At 36.8% G+C, this 16,660-nt stretch overlaps 1 long non-coding RNA gene across 1 annotated transcript; it reads left to right on the top strand.

The window, feature by feature from the left end:
• The first annotated feature begins 588 nt into the window (after nucleotides 1-588).
• Nucleotides 589-12,520, top strand: LOC140334567 (uncharacterized). The gene is made up of 3 exons (XR_011921598.1): nucleotides 589-725; nucleotides 6,067-6,109; nucleotides 12,412-12,520. It is a non-coding gene; the product is annotated as an uncharacterized lncRNA (long non-coding RNA).
• The last annotated feature ends 4,140 nt before the right edge of the window (nucleotides 12,521-16,660 follow it).

The following is a 16,660-nucleotide window of genomic DNA, read 5'->3' as shown; positions in this document are numbered from 1 at the left end:
AAGAACAAGGATAAAATCATAAAATGTATTGTTCTTTTTTTACCAGGGCTGTATAGGCTGATTTTAGCTGCACAGTGCACGTTAGACTTTTTATTTTCCTTTATCAATTATAAGAAATAAATATTTATTTGACAAGGAGGTTCAGTTGTTTGGGTTAAACTACAGTAAGGAAATAGCTACTTTGTCCAAAAGCAGTTTGAGGGAAGTTTCTATTTAAAACAGACAAAATGTATGATCTGAACAGTTTCTTTCAGTGGAGGATTGGTAGAAGTCAATGTTGATACTTTTGTCACTGTTATAACAACTCAATGCATTTATGGGTTAAGCTTTCAGCCAGTGGTTAACATAATCAAAGTGGCAGATTCTCGTTAAAGTGTTGTCAAATAGCCTTTTGAATTACAGTTGGTTCAGTTGCCAATAGTTTTGTTAATTATAAGTTTCTAGGCCTGTGTTAGTACTTATTGCTTTAAAAGAATTCAGCTGCTAAAAAGGAAACTTAAGGGGAACCCTTATTTGTCTCTAAGATGCTAATGTTTGCCTTCATCCCTTTAATCAATCTAACTTTTGGATGCCTTTAGATGGATGACATAAGGACTTCCATGTTGACCCCAGATGAGAAGTTAGTACGTCATCTCAATTGGAGGTTTCAACATTTAGACAGCTGGATGTTACCTAAAGAGACCATTGCAGTGGTAAAACCAATTTCTTCCAAAAAACTTCAACAGGTAAGGCAAAAAATATATACTTACAAAAGAAATAATATATTCAAGTAGATGTGAAGCTGAGTATCTTAATATTTTAGTCATATTAATGCTTCTCATGTAAACCGTTCATTGGTCTTATCTGTTTGTCACCAACATGTTTAGTGTTAACAAATTCAGCATTAGCCAAGCTAATATAATGGTTCTTTCACCCGCAGCCTCTGTCATAAAATCAATAATATGCAGCCCACCAGCACTGTTGACCATAGTATAAAGTACAAACGGTGGGCATAATTGGCAAACGTACTCGGCGGGCATAATTGGCAGGACAGGAGCATTGTTGAAAGTAAAGCACCATCAAATAGAAAAAGGGTCCACTGCTTAGGAAAAAGCAGGGCCTTTCTGTAATGCTACACATAATCTAATAATGTCTTGCCTAATGAAAATGTTTTCCATAAAAAGTTTTATTTCACCAGAAAAGCTAAAATAGCTCATCTGCCTGATCAGCTTTGGTGGAGGACACCCTGCACCCACCCCACAGATCCACTGTTCTCTGCCCTTTAGGTAGCTAGCATCTTGAAGCCATTCCACCATGGTCTGAAAGAAGAAAACCCAACAAACCCAATAAATTCTAAAAGCAATGGATCTCCAACCATTGGACTGTAGACTCGTACTGGACCATGTTGAACTGGATTGCAGCCATCCCCGTTAGCTGCAGTTTTCGCTATGACAGGAAAGATCTGTAAACTTGGTTGCATGATTGGCTGAAAATAACAGGAGAAAAGGCACAGATCCTGCCTGTGACAGCAAAGACTGTAGCTGACAAGGTCAGAAGCACTCTCTATATCATGTATTAGATAATGCACTTAAAAAAATTGGAAAAATTGTCATTAATGAAACTGGTCTGTAGTGCAAAAAAAGGTTTGGGGCTGCTGCTATGAGGTATTATAGTAATTTTGATATAGACCCTTCATATTGTTCTAGATAATACATGTGAAAGAGACTTATTACAGATGCCGTCTTATTTTGTGTGGTCTATATGTGATTTGCTTTGCTTGGATAATTCACTGCTCTCAGCTTTGCCACATTTACTAGAGGACAGTCTGTTTTCATTTCCCAGCTGTGCATTGCGCAGACATCTGCCTGTGTGTGATTTATCACTCTCTGAAGGTTCTCCTGCCTCTAGGCCATTCTGAAACTTGGGAATCTTAGCAGCATAATCTTACACACTGGGTTCTCAATGATCAGGACATTTATGTGTGTTAAGTTGCAGGGCAGCAGAGCCCTATGAGACATTAAGGCACTCTATGTCCTTGAGCTGTGGAGAACAAGACAGATGATCTGCTTTCTCTAGTATGGGTAGTAAACAAATGTCTAGCAGAGGTGGATAAAGACTAAACTATATCATGGCTTTCCAGTGTCTTCTCTTGTCGATTAATGAATAATAGTTTTAACAATCACTAAATATGCAAATAAGGACAGCCAGTCAGCAATGTGAATTTTTAAGAATCAGTATCTTTACTATTCAGTTGTTATAACAGAACAGACTTATGTATGTTATTTAGTTTTATTCTCTACCTATATGAAGACAAACCCCAGTCCCCTACTCCAAGGCCACATGGAGGTTGACCTGTTGCACAATTTCCTTATCTCTCCTTTACACTACAATATTTATAAGAATAACTGAACAGCCTTAGTTTTCTTGCTTCATTCTTTATTACTTTTAATGCTGAACTAAACAATATAAAAAAACCTCCAGGAGTTAGAGGTTTTTTGGCATCATCATCATCAGTAGCCTCTCCAATACCTGTGAAGGATAGCAGTGGACCTGGACTCAATGGTAAAAATGGCAGCTTTGTGGGATAAACTAGTAACAGGATCCTGAGCCAGTCATCACCGCAGGGCGCTTAGAAAAAGATAAATGTGTGTGTCGTAATAGACCAATATGCTTTGCATACCAATAGATTATGCTAAAAGCATACTCACAGCACCACAGGTTTAGTTTTGCTTTTCGTACTTTAGGTTGTTCATCTTAAAAACTCCTCTCATATCCTTTCGATATTCTTTTTTTCCTGTTAAATAAATATGGTAAGGTCAACATCAGCATTTCCAATTAAAACCTTTACACTCTACCTCTCCCTATTGCCGTTTCCATATTTTAAATATCAGGGCACAGACCCCGCATGGGTGTTAATTTCCACACTTTTGTTATTATTAAACAGAAAGGTCAGATGCAAGAAGAGGCAGGCCCCTGGAGAGAAATTATTTAATATTGCTCAAACAATGAACTGTGCTGTAATTATGTAATACCAGGGAAACTTCAGTAATCCTATCATTTTAAAGCCATGGAGCAGATTCCTATGTTCCACTAAGAAATTGGGGGTGCTTTGAAATCTCTTTTTTCCGTTTCATGTACGGTTCTTCTAATAGTAGGTGTTACTGTTACAGCAAATGGCACACGGTCTAAAAGGCTCAGTCTGCTAGATGAAGGCAGTCTTTTTTATGTTCTTACAACCTGGCCTTGGATTGACCTACATATCACAAAGTGTTTTTAGGAGAATCCTTCACAAGCAGAATATCAGTGTCAAAAAAAAGCGTTAAAGGACCAGTCCCCTCAATCTGATATTTTATGATGGAAATAAAAAGATTGTCACTTTGCACCTTCAGGATATAAAGTAACAGATTACCTTATAAGAAAACCCCTTACCAACTGCTCACCAGTTGCAAAGTCACCCACTGCTTTGTTTCACCATCAGAGTATTCCTTAAGCAGATGCTTATTAGAGAGAAGAACACAGGAATGACCAACTCAGTTTGTAGTTGCTCCTTTATTCCCCAGTCTCAAAATAGGGTAGATTTTGTACCTGCCAGGCAGGCGTGTCTGGATAACAAATGTAGCTGAGAAGAATTGGAAATCCTTGGGCAGGTAAAACCACCTCTATTAACTCTATTCAGCATGTTGCGCTGTTTTTCTGGAGGTCAGCTTTAAAGGACATGGGCCAAAGATGCTACCAAGCCTCTCTTGATAACAGAAACTATAACTCATTAAACACGAAAACTTAAGATTTTTGTTTCCTGTTAATTAATACTGACTAATAAAATGTTCATACTACAAAGTGTAGAATATGCCAGATGATCTTGAGTTTTCTCTGAACACACATTAGTTTGGAAAACACACAACAGATAACATTAGGACTTGCACTGATCCCAACATGGCAAATTATGAGGAAACAAAACTTATATTAGGTTTTAAATATTGGGAAGTAGTGTCTGCCTAAAGTGAACTTTTCCACTCACCTATGCATGTAAGTATACTGGTACCTGCATAATCCTCTCCATCAGTTGTTTTAAACATACTTTTTTCTTTCCCCAAAGTACAGCCTGAGTGGACCAAACTGTGCTGTCACTGATATGGCTGATATTTTGTTAAAGGTCAACAGCTAAGCCCTCATCTCTATCTCTAACATTCCTCCTAGCTGCTGATGTATGCAGAGAGGACTGACACATGACAGTCACTGGAAGGACAGGGGTGTCTTTGATATTCAAATTGTTATTTACAGCTTGGCTACACCTTTTTCATGACCTTCTGCATGCGAGAGACAAGATGGTGTCGCCCAACAGATAAATAATTGGGTCTCTGGAGACAGACCAGAGTATAGTTTATGTTCACTGATTATGCACCAGTGAGTTGTATATAAACAGAAATTTTCGTATTTGCCATGATTTCTGTAAACAATGGGAAAGCATTGCTTGAAGTCCACAATAAAGCTTCATAAGTATTTAATCTAGATCTATACATAAAAAATGGTCATTTTAAAGCTGTACTAATATGTACTAATTAATTATTTTGCATCATTCTGTATACATCTGAAATCTCAGCTTGAGCACACAGTAGAAAGGTGTATAGCTGATATAGAAGGCACAAAGTAAAGGCAATTACCAAAACTGATATTTGCTGATATTTTACAGATTTTGTTTTACTCATGTCTGCAGTTTAAGTTACACAGGTGTTGGGTGAGACAGGATTTAAATAACACAATGATCACGGGTAAAAATCTTGTTATGGACACCCATAACAGAGCTTTTGCCATAATTGAAAAGTATGCACAAAATACTTGCCGATTATGGTACATACTTGAGTCTTCCAGGATCCTGTGTGACCATTGGGCAGCCACTGAAGATGTGATGTCTGCATGTGAACTGATTTTATTGTTCCCTAGCACCCAGGTCTATTACTGTCACAACTGGGAATATATCTGAGCTCAACACTGCATGATGCTTTACCATAGACTGTAAGCAAAAAAGCAAAAACCCACCAGGAGCAGAGTGGCAAGGGAGACTTTGTATGTCTCTTGTGCCAAAAACTTCCACCCCTTGGTGACATTTTTTATTTTGGGTTTAATTCCACTTTAAGTATTTCATATAACGAGTTTTAGCTAAAGCCGAAATTCCTGCATTTCTGTGTTATATGCCTGCCAGTGTGTGATCTTTAATGTGTTTCTTCCCCACACGTTTGACTGTCTTTGATTACCATGAACGCAACTGGCTGGCTCTTATTATAAAGAACTTATTATAAAGAATTGCACTGCCTCCTAATTATACAATATACATAGCAGTCTGTACATCACAGCTTTCCGGGTGGCATGCCGATTACATCATGATCTTCCATTCCCTTTTTTGCACATTGTGCAGTGCGTACCTCTAATATTTAAATGTCGTCCAACCCCCATACACACAGAAACGCTCCCTTAGCATCCTGTTCTGCTGCCCATTTTACACATGTTCATACACCATCCACATTGTGCAGAGAACTATGGAATCTGTTAGATAAAAATAAAATACATATATTGCTGTTTACCTGGCCTGCCTATGCTGCCTTTGCTCTCCTGAAAATTCTAATTCCCTAACTGGTATGCAGATCCAGTGGCGTCAATATTGAGCCACTGCCTTAGAACACGTTTTTTTGCCTCCTATACAGCTACATGCTTGTTCCAGCTTAGCTAACTATTACAAACGGAAGCCATTACCATCCAGAAAATTTAAAAGAGGCTATTACAATATATTTCTTTCAGAAAAGTTTTCTTTAAATCAACACATCAAGAAATGCATTGTGTCATGGACCCTGGTTCCAGTACCACGATGGTGACATTTCCATGCTGTTCCTTCTGCCAAGTATAAACTGAAGTACCCTACAATTGTTACCATCTTGTGTCAGGACGACTCTAAATACATGCCGCATTGTTCTCTAAAAGCCTGACAAATGTACCCAAGAAAGATAACTCTGTGTGCTTCTTTTCTAAAATGTCCACATAATGCAAGAAATTACATCTAACCACTCTGTGTGAACTATTTTCTTCTTTTTGTAGACTGAAAACCTTAATGGAACAAGGCCACAGCGTTCAAAGAGCAGTGAGTTAAATTATTTTTCTCCAGCAGTGTTTTGCCTCTTTTCACTACGCTACAATCACATCTTTGAAATATAACTCTGTCCTAGGTGGGCAACATAATTAAGTGTTGACGTCTTTTAGGGGTGTATGGCTCTAATGAAGTAGACCACTTTTTTTTCTTACAAAGTTTCTTGTTTTCACAGTAAATTTATATTGTTTATCTTACATATGTCCCACTGCAGTAATGCTGCTCTATATTGGATACCTATGCATAAACCTGTATTGGCTCTTCATACTTGAGTCCTGCTACTCATGAAAACTGTGATATCTCATGTTAATATGCTTACCCTAGAAAACGCTCCATCATGTACTCCTTTTACTAGTCCATCCATATCCCCTACTAGGGGCATTCCCATGCTTAGTGCACTCTCCTTTAATCAACATACCCAATATCATCATCTTTTCAAAGTTCCGCACTTTATAGCTCAGACTAAGGCAGATGCAATATTACCTCCCAGATAATATTTATTGCTGAGCTCCAGACAAACCACTAAATGCAAAGATAAATACAACAGAGCTAGTTACCCCGCTAAAGGACATGTATTTCTGTCCATCATTTGCCAAAACCTACATCGATCCATCACTGAGCACAGCCAGACAGATGATACTACTCCAGATTTAGACTATAAAAGGGATATAGTGTTGTCCCCTCTTCACCCCATCACTAAAGAGTAAATTCAGTCCTATGTGCACTGAATATACTCAGTTAATAATATCCTGGTATTAGATTATCCCAAAATACAGCTCAGTTGGAAAAATATGTTTAAGTGATAGAAAGATTTTTATATCTGGTATATCTGACACAGGCATGTGTAAATCTTACTTGGATTTTAATTTTATTTGGTGGTTGAGTTCAGGCCAGGATATCTGTTGACCTGAAATTTTTTTTTTTCTTTGGTTCACACCACTGGATGCTGTGTCCCCATGTAAAGTATATGACAAACTCGGGTCATCTGGGACATTGGAGTTTGTTACAAACATATAGACTTGAGTCGCTAATATATGTACCATGTCCGTAATTTACATACATCATATACCCAGACAAAAAAGTGGGACTTTTAAGGTACAATAAATATCTAAACAGATTTTTTTTACACTTTAATAACCAATTATAAAATTTACAAACACAACATTACTTAAAAATGTGACCATGATGTTACAATCTGTGGGGAATTAGCAATCAAAAGCACTCACTGCAGAGAGGTATTTCAGACTTTAAATTCAATTTCAGGTGCTTTGCCCACTTTTGTTTGCAAGAACTCCAAAAAGAAACAAGAAAAATCCAGTTTTCTTTGCGAAACTGAATTTGAATTTAAAGTCTTGAATACCTTTCTGCAGTGAGGGGATTAATGACATTCACAGCATAACCATGCCCCCCAAAAAATTAGCCCCCTGGCTCTCTAACACTCCCTTCTGAGTTTCTGGGTGACCTTCTCAAAACTCACAGGCTCCCCACAGCCTTTTTGCCTGAGCCACACTTGGCCTTAGACTGCAACTCCTCCTGGCTCAAAGTTCATCCATATTTTTATAATCAATGGCCAAGTGCTTCAGATCCATCCTCAGTTTCAGGCCTAAGAATGGGCAGGAGTGCATGGCCCACCCATTCTTTCCAGGAAACTCTGGGCCTGGATTCCAAATAAAGAGCTGCAATTCTGCAGCAACATCATTAATTGTGGCCCTATCCAGGCCCTTTAATCCTTTTCCCAAGGAAACCTGAAGTATATGATGTCCAATATCCCCCGAATTTGGCATTGGGCATTTTATTCTACCATAAATCATTTCACTTTACACGTGATGTGGTTCTCTACTAATTTTGCATATTTTGCTTTGTCATTTGTGTATATTGTTCACTCAATGTCCAATTTTGGTCACAAAATTAAACTTGTAAAAATATCACTACCTTATAGTGGGAAAACAATGATTGGAGTCTGGTAACTTCAATCCTTGTTTGACCAGGTCCTAACTGCCCAGGAGGGTCTCATTAATTCAAACTAGTCCTCCACTCCATAACCTTGGAAGCCAGCAACATCAATGTGTCTCCCATGCTTTCAATGTCGAAAATTTCACCTCCCAGACTGGTACAATGCTCCCTGCTGCACATCTCTCCTCTTTGTCTGATGTAATAAACAGAGCTGACACATACATTAATATTTTGCTCACTTAGTCCATGCAAACGCTGATAATGGACTCAAATGTAAATCGGAATACAATATATGTTATTACCACTGCATGGTCCTGGCCCATCTGTGCTTCTAGTTCATCCTATACCAATCTACAGCATGATGGTAACCTACCTTAGCATTGCTCTTGTCTTATTTCATGGCTAAGTGTAAATATAAAATATTGATTTATTTTTCAACATTGAGCCTTACGATCACTGTGAGCATATTGACTGATACCGATCAATAATTTTACAAGTCTGCATAAATACATTTTAACATATTATCATATACAACATAGTCACTTTCCTTAAAAATGCAATTTGTGAGCTCCAAGTGACCTGCATGGTAGGATGAAACATTTTCTCTGTCTTTGGTTCTTGCTTTTTCACATGACAAATGGTCAGAAAGTAGAGAAAAGAAATCCATTTTGGGATGATAATCCTGTACTTCATCCAATTCTCTTGAGCACCGGTTTCAAAAAGTATCTGTATTACCACCTGCTGGAAAAATCCTGGTACTGAAACTCAGTCATGAAGTGTAAGGATTCTCTATGAAGTCTTTTCTGCTTGTCAAAAATTGGAAACAGTCCAACAAAAAATATTCTGCAATAGCTGATCAAGGGGACCCAGGTGGAAGACTGCTTTGTGTTAATAAATAGCGAGGTGAGAATCTTTGGTGGAATGTGAATATTGTGAATATCGTCTGTAAGCTAAGACAGAGCCGAGATAAATCAGGTGCTAGGGTTTTTGTGTTTGCTAGTGTACGCTTAAAAAGAAGATCCTTTTATTGGTTCAGTTCTCATCCCGGAAGAAAACAAATAGAACAAAGAGAGGAATAACTACTCAAACCCATCTTTTATGTTCTGTCATTAAATTCATTGGAGTCCGTTTTTCTAAACTGTGAAAGCAATAAAGAAATCATACACATTGACTCTCATTACATTCCCATGTGTACTTCATGGTAATTCTGTCCCATTCATCAAGGCATGATGTGGATAATTATGCTGTTTAGAAATGCTCATTTGAGGTTTTTACACACAGGAAAAAAATACAAAATGTATTCTGTACCTTAAAGTAATATTATGTATAGAACTGTCCTTAACATTTGAAATAGTTTCATCCTATGCTCAGACTAATTTCTAGTTTGTAGTGTACATATAGAAATAGTATAAGGCTTTATAAACAAATGTAAGGAAACCAGCTTCCATTGTTACAGTGTGTGTGAAAGAGTAATTTCAAACTTTTGAGTTGCCACCACAGCAACAGAAAATCCTCCAATAAGAACATTTGTTTCTGTGACGACTGTTGGTTTATATTCACATTCAAAAGATAATTTCCTACTTCCTGGTGAATCAACAGGGCAGGAAGTGGAGCAAAATTTCCCTCATGGGACACAGAAAGCAAATAAAAGTGTCTTTGTTAAACCTATTCCCTTTTCTATCTAAAATGTAAAAAAAACTGCTTTAGATATGATGTATCGACTTAAGCATATTCTGAATAAGCAAAGAATAAACAGTTTTTTGCCTCATCTACTGGTCCAACAACAGTGCAGAAAAGATAAGTTAAGATCAAATGACCCAATGTAATCAACTCAAAAGTAGGGAATTATTTACCCTGTAAAAAGGGGGAAACCATGTGATTGTATTTTTATTTTACTAAATGTTTTAAAAATTGCATTTATTTCCATTCATTTTATCAACATTGCTTTTGATTACTGTTTTCAAAGTTAGTAGTGATAGTCACATTTTGTACTAAGTTTATAATCATTTCCACGTAGTTTTTTTCAGGTACCTAGGTTTATATTGGAGTTTATATGGTCTTTTAAAGTCCTATATGATAGTGAGCAAGTCTAAATCCTCTTTCTATGTGATACAAAAGCAACATAAAGACAACTAATTTTTTTATTTGTTTCTGCAGCTCCTGGTAGGGAGAGTTTTAGTAACAGAGCCTGTCCTGTGCTGCCATTACAGAAAGCAGTGGGCAAAACCAGGTGTGCCAGGTGCCGTTTGATAAACTACATGCTTGTGAGCCAGAAGCAACAATGCTGATAGCTGTTCCCCCAGAAACATACACATTCCAAAATCCTCCTAATTCAGGAGCTGGACAGTATACCACACCATTACAGCTGAGCTATTCTCATATTCAGTGAAAGGATCAACAAGTATTTGTGGGACTTTGCCCTTTTAACTGAGCCCCATAGCATATTTTTTATTGGAAATCCATAGTTCTACTTTGATTTTTTTTACCAATACAACTTGTCCACGTTTAGTTAGGTACCATGGATTTCTATATTCTTGTGTGATCTAACTAGAAAATATGTCAACGTTCTCTGCACTGGAGAACAACTCATTCTTATGTTTTTTTAAACATATTCAGTATCTAAAGCTATAGACAACTATGTATAGCACAGCTATCTTTATCTATAACATTACATCTACAAGTACCATATCTATATTACATTTAAATGGCACTACAAAACATTGCATATTTATTATAACAACTTCAATTAAAGGAAGAGGTATATAGGTAATTATAAAAAAAACAAAATCTAACATGGGAGGCATCCTGGGTATAAACTTAGATCCTCTATAGACAACCTTTATACAAGTGGATTTTTGTATCCCCACACTGGTTTTGTCTTTACCATATAAATATCTATCACAGTATTGCAGCATCCAGGACATAGTTCAGTGTTAATAAATTTAGCATTACTCTTTGTTCTGATCTTTTCTATGATGCAAGGCAAGGTTGTCACCCAAAAGTAAAGTACATGTAAATGTGTTTGCTTAATCCAGATTGCTATTTAAAAGGGGTAGATATATAAATTGTTCATTCCTACTTGTATTGCTTCTCTTGGTTGTACACCAGTAGTGTGGCTGCTGCTTAGTACTCATAAGTACTCATAAGGGTCTGCCAAATCTGTAACATTAGATCTTACCCTGGGTGACAGTCACTCTGTAATTCATATAGAATAAATGCCTAGATATTAAAGTGTCTTATAGTCATAAACTCCCCTCCAGATTCAGTTTAAATTGTTGTAATAAAGCTTCATGATTTTTTGGCATATTTTACTGGTCTGGTTTAATGAATATTGGGATATTCATCTCGTACTTATGTAGTGCAGTATCTTAAACCTGCTGATGGAACTAACCACAGTTGTGTATCATGGTTATTTTGGGGATTCTCCAAAGATTTGCTCAGATATTTATATACACTAGGCCCTTAGACACATGTGATGTTCTAGTATGTGTATCTAAACACTCGGATGACTCGTTCAGCTTTTGGCTTGGCTAGCTGAAGGAAACACAACCTGCATTTGATTTGGCCAGCACGGTGGCTCAGGGGTTAGCACTCCAGCCTTTGCAGCACTAAATCCCAGGTTCAAATCCCAGCCAGGACACTATTTGCATGGAGTTTGAAGGTTCTCCCTGTGTCTGCATGGGTTTCCTCCCACATCCCAAAAACATGCTTCTAAAATTGACCTTAGACTACTAGTCAATGCTGTACAACATCACAGCATTAAAAAAAAAGTTAGTTCTGAGCAAAAAGGTTTAAAGAGATGCAGAAAATGATACAATACTTGTCTTCTGGGTTCAGTACTGACTTTTTCCTCGGTATAAATAAAAAAGTATAATAGGTATGCATACTGGTAAAACAAAACATTTGTCAGCTTTTATGAGCCTGAGCCTGAGATCAATATGGAGGACAAGGTTGGGGACTGCTAGTCTCCGTGCTCTCGTGGTCCAACTGTCAGAGGGCCAGACCGGGGGTTGATGTAGAACATATTTACCATTTGTCAATGACCTAAACTCAGATTTCTAGCTTGAAATATTCTTGGTTTTACAGTAATACTGTCCATGTTTCATTCACTATTTTTGAAAACTACATTGGAAATCTTTATATATTTTTGGTGCTAAATTGCTATATACACAATAAAAAAGAATTAGGTGTAACAAATAAAATGTGCTGATAATTAAATAAGCATTATGAATTCATGTTGGGATTTAGGAAAAGGATGGAAAGAAATCAGGTGAAGAGAAAGTTTAGTAGATTATGTAAGTTTGGGAAATAGCACAAAACATAGGTATTTTTTTTTTCTTTAGGAACTGATCACTCGTTATTGGACTCTACAGAAGACTCTTGGACCATTGTTACACCAGTTCCTCAAGTAAGAATCATTTTGATTGATTTTCTAGTTCTTAGATATAATCCAGCTTTCTACCAATAACCCATATTATCAACAGCAGTGTGGATGCATTTGGCAATGGTTCTAAATTGGAAGACTGCTATTCAAATTGAATTTATTTCAAACACACCAAACTAGTCTAGAAATACTTATATATACCCAGAAAGTTCCATGCAACTCTAGGGCTCATCCAGAGGTTGCCAGGGGTTCCTGCGGCTGTAGCTAATTGACATTCATTTTGATGGTGCCTTTAAAGGTTTCTGGTGCAACATCACTTAGCAGAGCCAGTGGATTGACACTAATAATCTTATCAAATGCATTTGAAGGTAGCATTCTGACAACAACTGTAAGGGGTATTTTTCCTTAATAACTTGTAGTTAGCAGGGGTTTCCTGAGATTTAATCTTTATTTAAAGGGTTCCTCTGGGGTAACAGGTTGAGACAAGCTGGTATAGCCTGCGAAAAGTTATGAAAGCTGCTTTAAAATTGGCTTCTCTGGGTTACTGTACATGTTTCTTACTTCTACATTTATCAAAGTAGTCTATATATATTCATAATAGGAGTTTCTTGGTTTTGTGTCCATACTGATGTGAAATGGTTCCCACCATTAGCCCAGCATGAAATCAGTGCAATGTATCTCAGGCCACTCTCTTGAAAATGAACTCCAACTAAAACCCTTTATCATATACAGAACCTCAACAGACCAGTCCCCCCAAATATTTATTTTTTTGCATTCTTGGGAGATTGATCTTCAATCTTTTTGCATGAAATATTTATCCCTGCAAAATACAGAGAAGCTGACAACTTATGACAGTATTTGCAGTATTTAAAGATCTTGCACATTAGAGTCATAGGTGCTAATTTTACCTGGTAATGTGTACTTTTTTAGGCTTAGTAATAAATTAGGCAAATTTTCAGATAAGCCTATTACCTACCACTAAATATAAATTTTTCAAGCTAGTTTAGAACCATTGACAATCAATGACCAAAACACTGAATTTAATTAAACTAATACCACTATGACCTGCACAAACTTTATTGATGATTATAAAATGAACATGCAAATAACATTGTCTGGTTGTACTAGTCTCCTGTTCTACTGATGTAGCTTGACAAATTGGAGCTCCCACAGTGACTGCCAAGTAATCAGACTGTGACAAATGCCTTACTACCAGCAATTTGTTTTAATTTTACTGAAAATTTCCCCCGCCACAGCCGTCATCATAACAATAAAGCCGCTATACAACCAATTTTTTTCATACATTACAACAGTCTAGTTGAATCACAATATTTCTATTTTCATTCTTGGTATTATTCATAATTTTGAAAGTTTTAAGTAAATTTGGATTATGAGAAAACATTATATTGACCCTTTATGAATCTTTTATAATTGTACTAAACTTGATTTGAAAAATTAAAGATTTAGGGTAAGCAAAAACGTTATGTTGCGATATTTGTATTAAAGAGATGGCTAAACAGCACAGAAAATATATCAATGAGACAGATGCAGAATGAAAGATAGGCATATTAAATACAGTTGTCTAAATAATGTGGTTTACTAATATAAGACACACAGATATACAATATAAAATTAGCATTCACAAAGCTGAACAAAATTTGTGAAGCTAGGCAAAAGCTGACCACACACAGCTTGTCATGGTTGTTGATAATAACAAGGGCATGCGATATAACACTATGGAAGGAATAAGGAAAGAAAAGAGGGACGGAATGGGTTTTTAAAAAAAACAGAAAAAGATGAAGCCAGCAAAGTCAGTCTGAATCATTTAGATTGTCTCCAGTAGAATTATATCCAAACAAGAAGTGCCAAATTTTCCTAAACTGGAAAACGTCATCACTAATTATGCAAAGTTGTTTTAGTTCAACAACATTCACTTTTATTTATGAAGCTTTCCCAAGGTTTAACCAAGGGAAAATAAAGTCAGAGCAAAGGGAAAACATAATTAGTCTATCCAATCCTTTCTTGATTGGTTGCAATGGACTCCAGACTTCTGCAGATACAGTCAGTGTGTTTGCAAAAATGATATCTAGGGATTGTTAAGCTGTGTACACAGGCTAGATATAGTGTGCTGCCTGACTTTGTAAAAAAAAAAAAAAACGGCGGAAGTTTCAGCAGGTTGCCTCCCTTTTATCTATCCCCACCTCTCTCCAAAGAATGGAATAGCAATAGGTGTACAGCACTTGTTCAATCTTTTGTCACAGGAAACACTTACGAAAGACTGTTTGCAGTGACAAAGATTTGATGTCTGTGCAAAGCTTTAGAGAGCAGTGTCAAGAGTGAGGAAACAATAAACAACTTTCAACAACCTCTAAACACAGGTACTGTTAGTTAGAATAATATGAAGAAAACAATGTTTCCATGTAAGGTGGTGGTGATGGGGGGGAGTACATTTATTTGGTTCACTCGTTTATCCTATTTTTCAATATTTTTTTTATTTACAATATTTATGTTTTTTTATGTTGTGCCTTCCAGTTGCGGTGGATTATATATGGCGAGGCCACAAAGCTTGGCTATAAATAATATGTTTACATTTCTCCCAAGGTAGTATTGATTTGAGAAATCACATTAACATTAATCAATGAACACTTACAGTTTTGTAATAGTTTAACCCCCAAGTTATTTAGTGAATCATAAATTAAAGTGATGGTATATGGATGAAGGATGTTTTAGAAGCCATAGCATTAGTTGTATACAAATGTTAGTTTTAGAGGAAAATCTTTCTTCCAACCCATCCAATTCACTTCATCTATATCTTGATATAAATTGCTTTATTTTTCAAATTACAGAACAGGATTTTCACAAAAAATACATTATAATTATTGTTCCACACGTTTTTCAAATAGTTTTGATCATGGCTTCAATATAAAGATATGCCAAAACTTTGCCTTGTATCAGAATGGCCTGGCATTTGCCCACCACAGGAGGCTACTTTAGGTAGTTTTAGCTGTGCCTACATAGCTAAAACTACCTAAAGTAGCCTCCTGTAATGGGAAAATGCCAGGCCCTTCTGATACAAGGCAAAGCTTTGGCATATCTTTATATTGAAGCTTACCTGCCCCTTCCTACCTGCTGTACAATCCACGTGGTCAGTGAGCCTGCCTGTCATAGTGATGGACTATTATGAATGTGTTGGGGCTTAGTGGTAAGCTCTTAATAACAGTTCCATCAGGTTCTTCCTGGAATTTATAAGTGATTGTTAGTTTGGGAAGACAACAATATTAGTCTAGGGGGTGGCTTTCATTATTCAGTCTGAGAATATTCAGAGACTTCCATTTGGAACTATGTTTCTGAAGGGGTGCAGGAAGAAATATGTACCCTGTAGTTCAAAGTGTGGAATATAATAATCATCTTGGGGTTTAAACTGTGAGGATTTTGGTAGTGCAGTGGTCATGAATCTGAGTTGTCATTCTGAAAAGCTGTATGTAGCTGTCAATTTGTAGGAAAAAGATTTTCTGGCAGATTGAAATTAAAATACAATGTTTGGCCATGGAGTCGCTAGCCCAAAAAGCAGGGTGTGTGATTTGGTTTTCAATATTGGGTATATGACAGGTTTATTGGTCCATGAACTGGGTTGCTGGTCTCAAGAACTGCCTTTGAATGTAGTTGGTAGGTCAGTTAAGATATACGTGATGATTGCATCCCCTTAAATTTTTCAATTTAGAAAATACTTGTTATAACCTATCTCATATAGGATGAAAAAACACGTTGGGATCTTAACTGGAGGTTGGATTACTATCTGCCTGGCTACAGAGAATGTGCCACAAGACAAAAAACAGGTATAATAATCAGGAGTGTCACTATTGTTAAGAAAATCTAGAAGTACAGATAATTGTTATCTAACATTTTTGTATTAAAATGAACCTTTCAACCTAAGGCACACAGTGTATTTGTTTATAAATATCCGCAAAATGATTGTGTACTAGGGATGAGCGACAATGCCTCTGACATTCACACAAACATTTCCCCGAATTTCCAATGGGTCTGCGAAATTTTGGCGAAGCAATTTTTACGAATTCCATTGAAGTGCAGGTTCTGGGGAGTGTGGGAATCGGTGGTCACAGCTGATTGGAGGCACGCAAGTGCTTCTAATCAGCTGTGACTGCAGGCATACTGCAGATGAACTCTCAATGGAGTTTCTCCATTGAGAG

The sequence above is a fragment of the Pyxicephalus adspersus genome, chromosome 7 (assembly GCF_032062135.1).
Source record: "Pyxicephalus adspersus chromosome 7, UCB_Pads_2.0, whole genome shotgun sequence".
NCBI classification, from domain to species: Eukaryota; Metazoa; Chordata; class Amphibia; order Anura; family Pyxicephalidae; genus Pyxicephalus; species Pyxicephalus adspersus.
The sequence above is the reverse complement of the archived record's forward strand: the minus strand, read 5'-3'. Positions and strand labels throughout refer to the sequence as shown.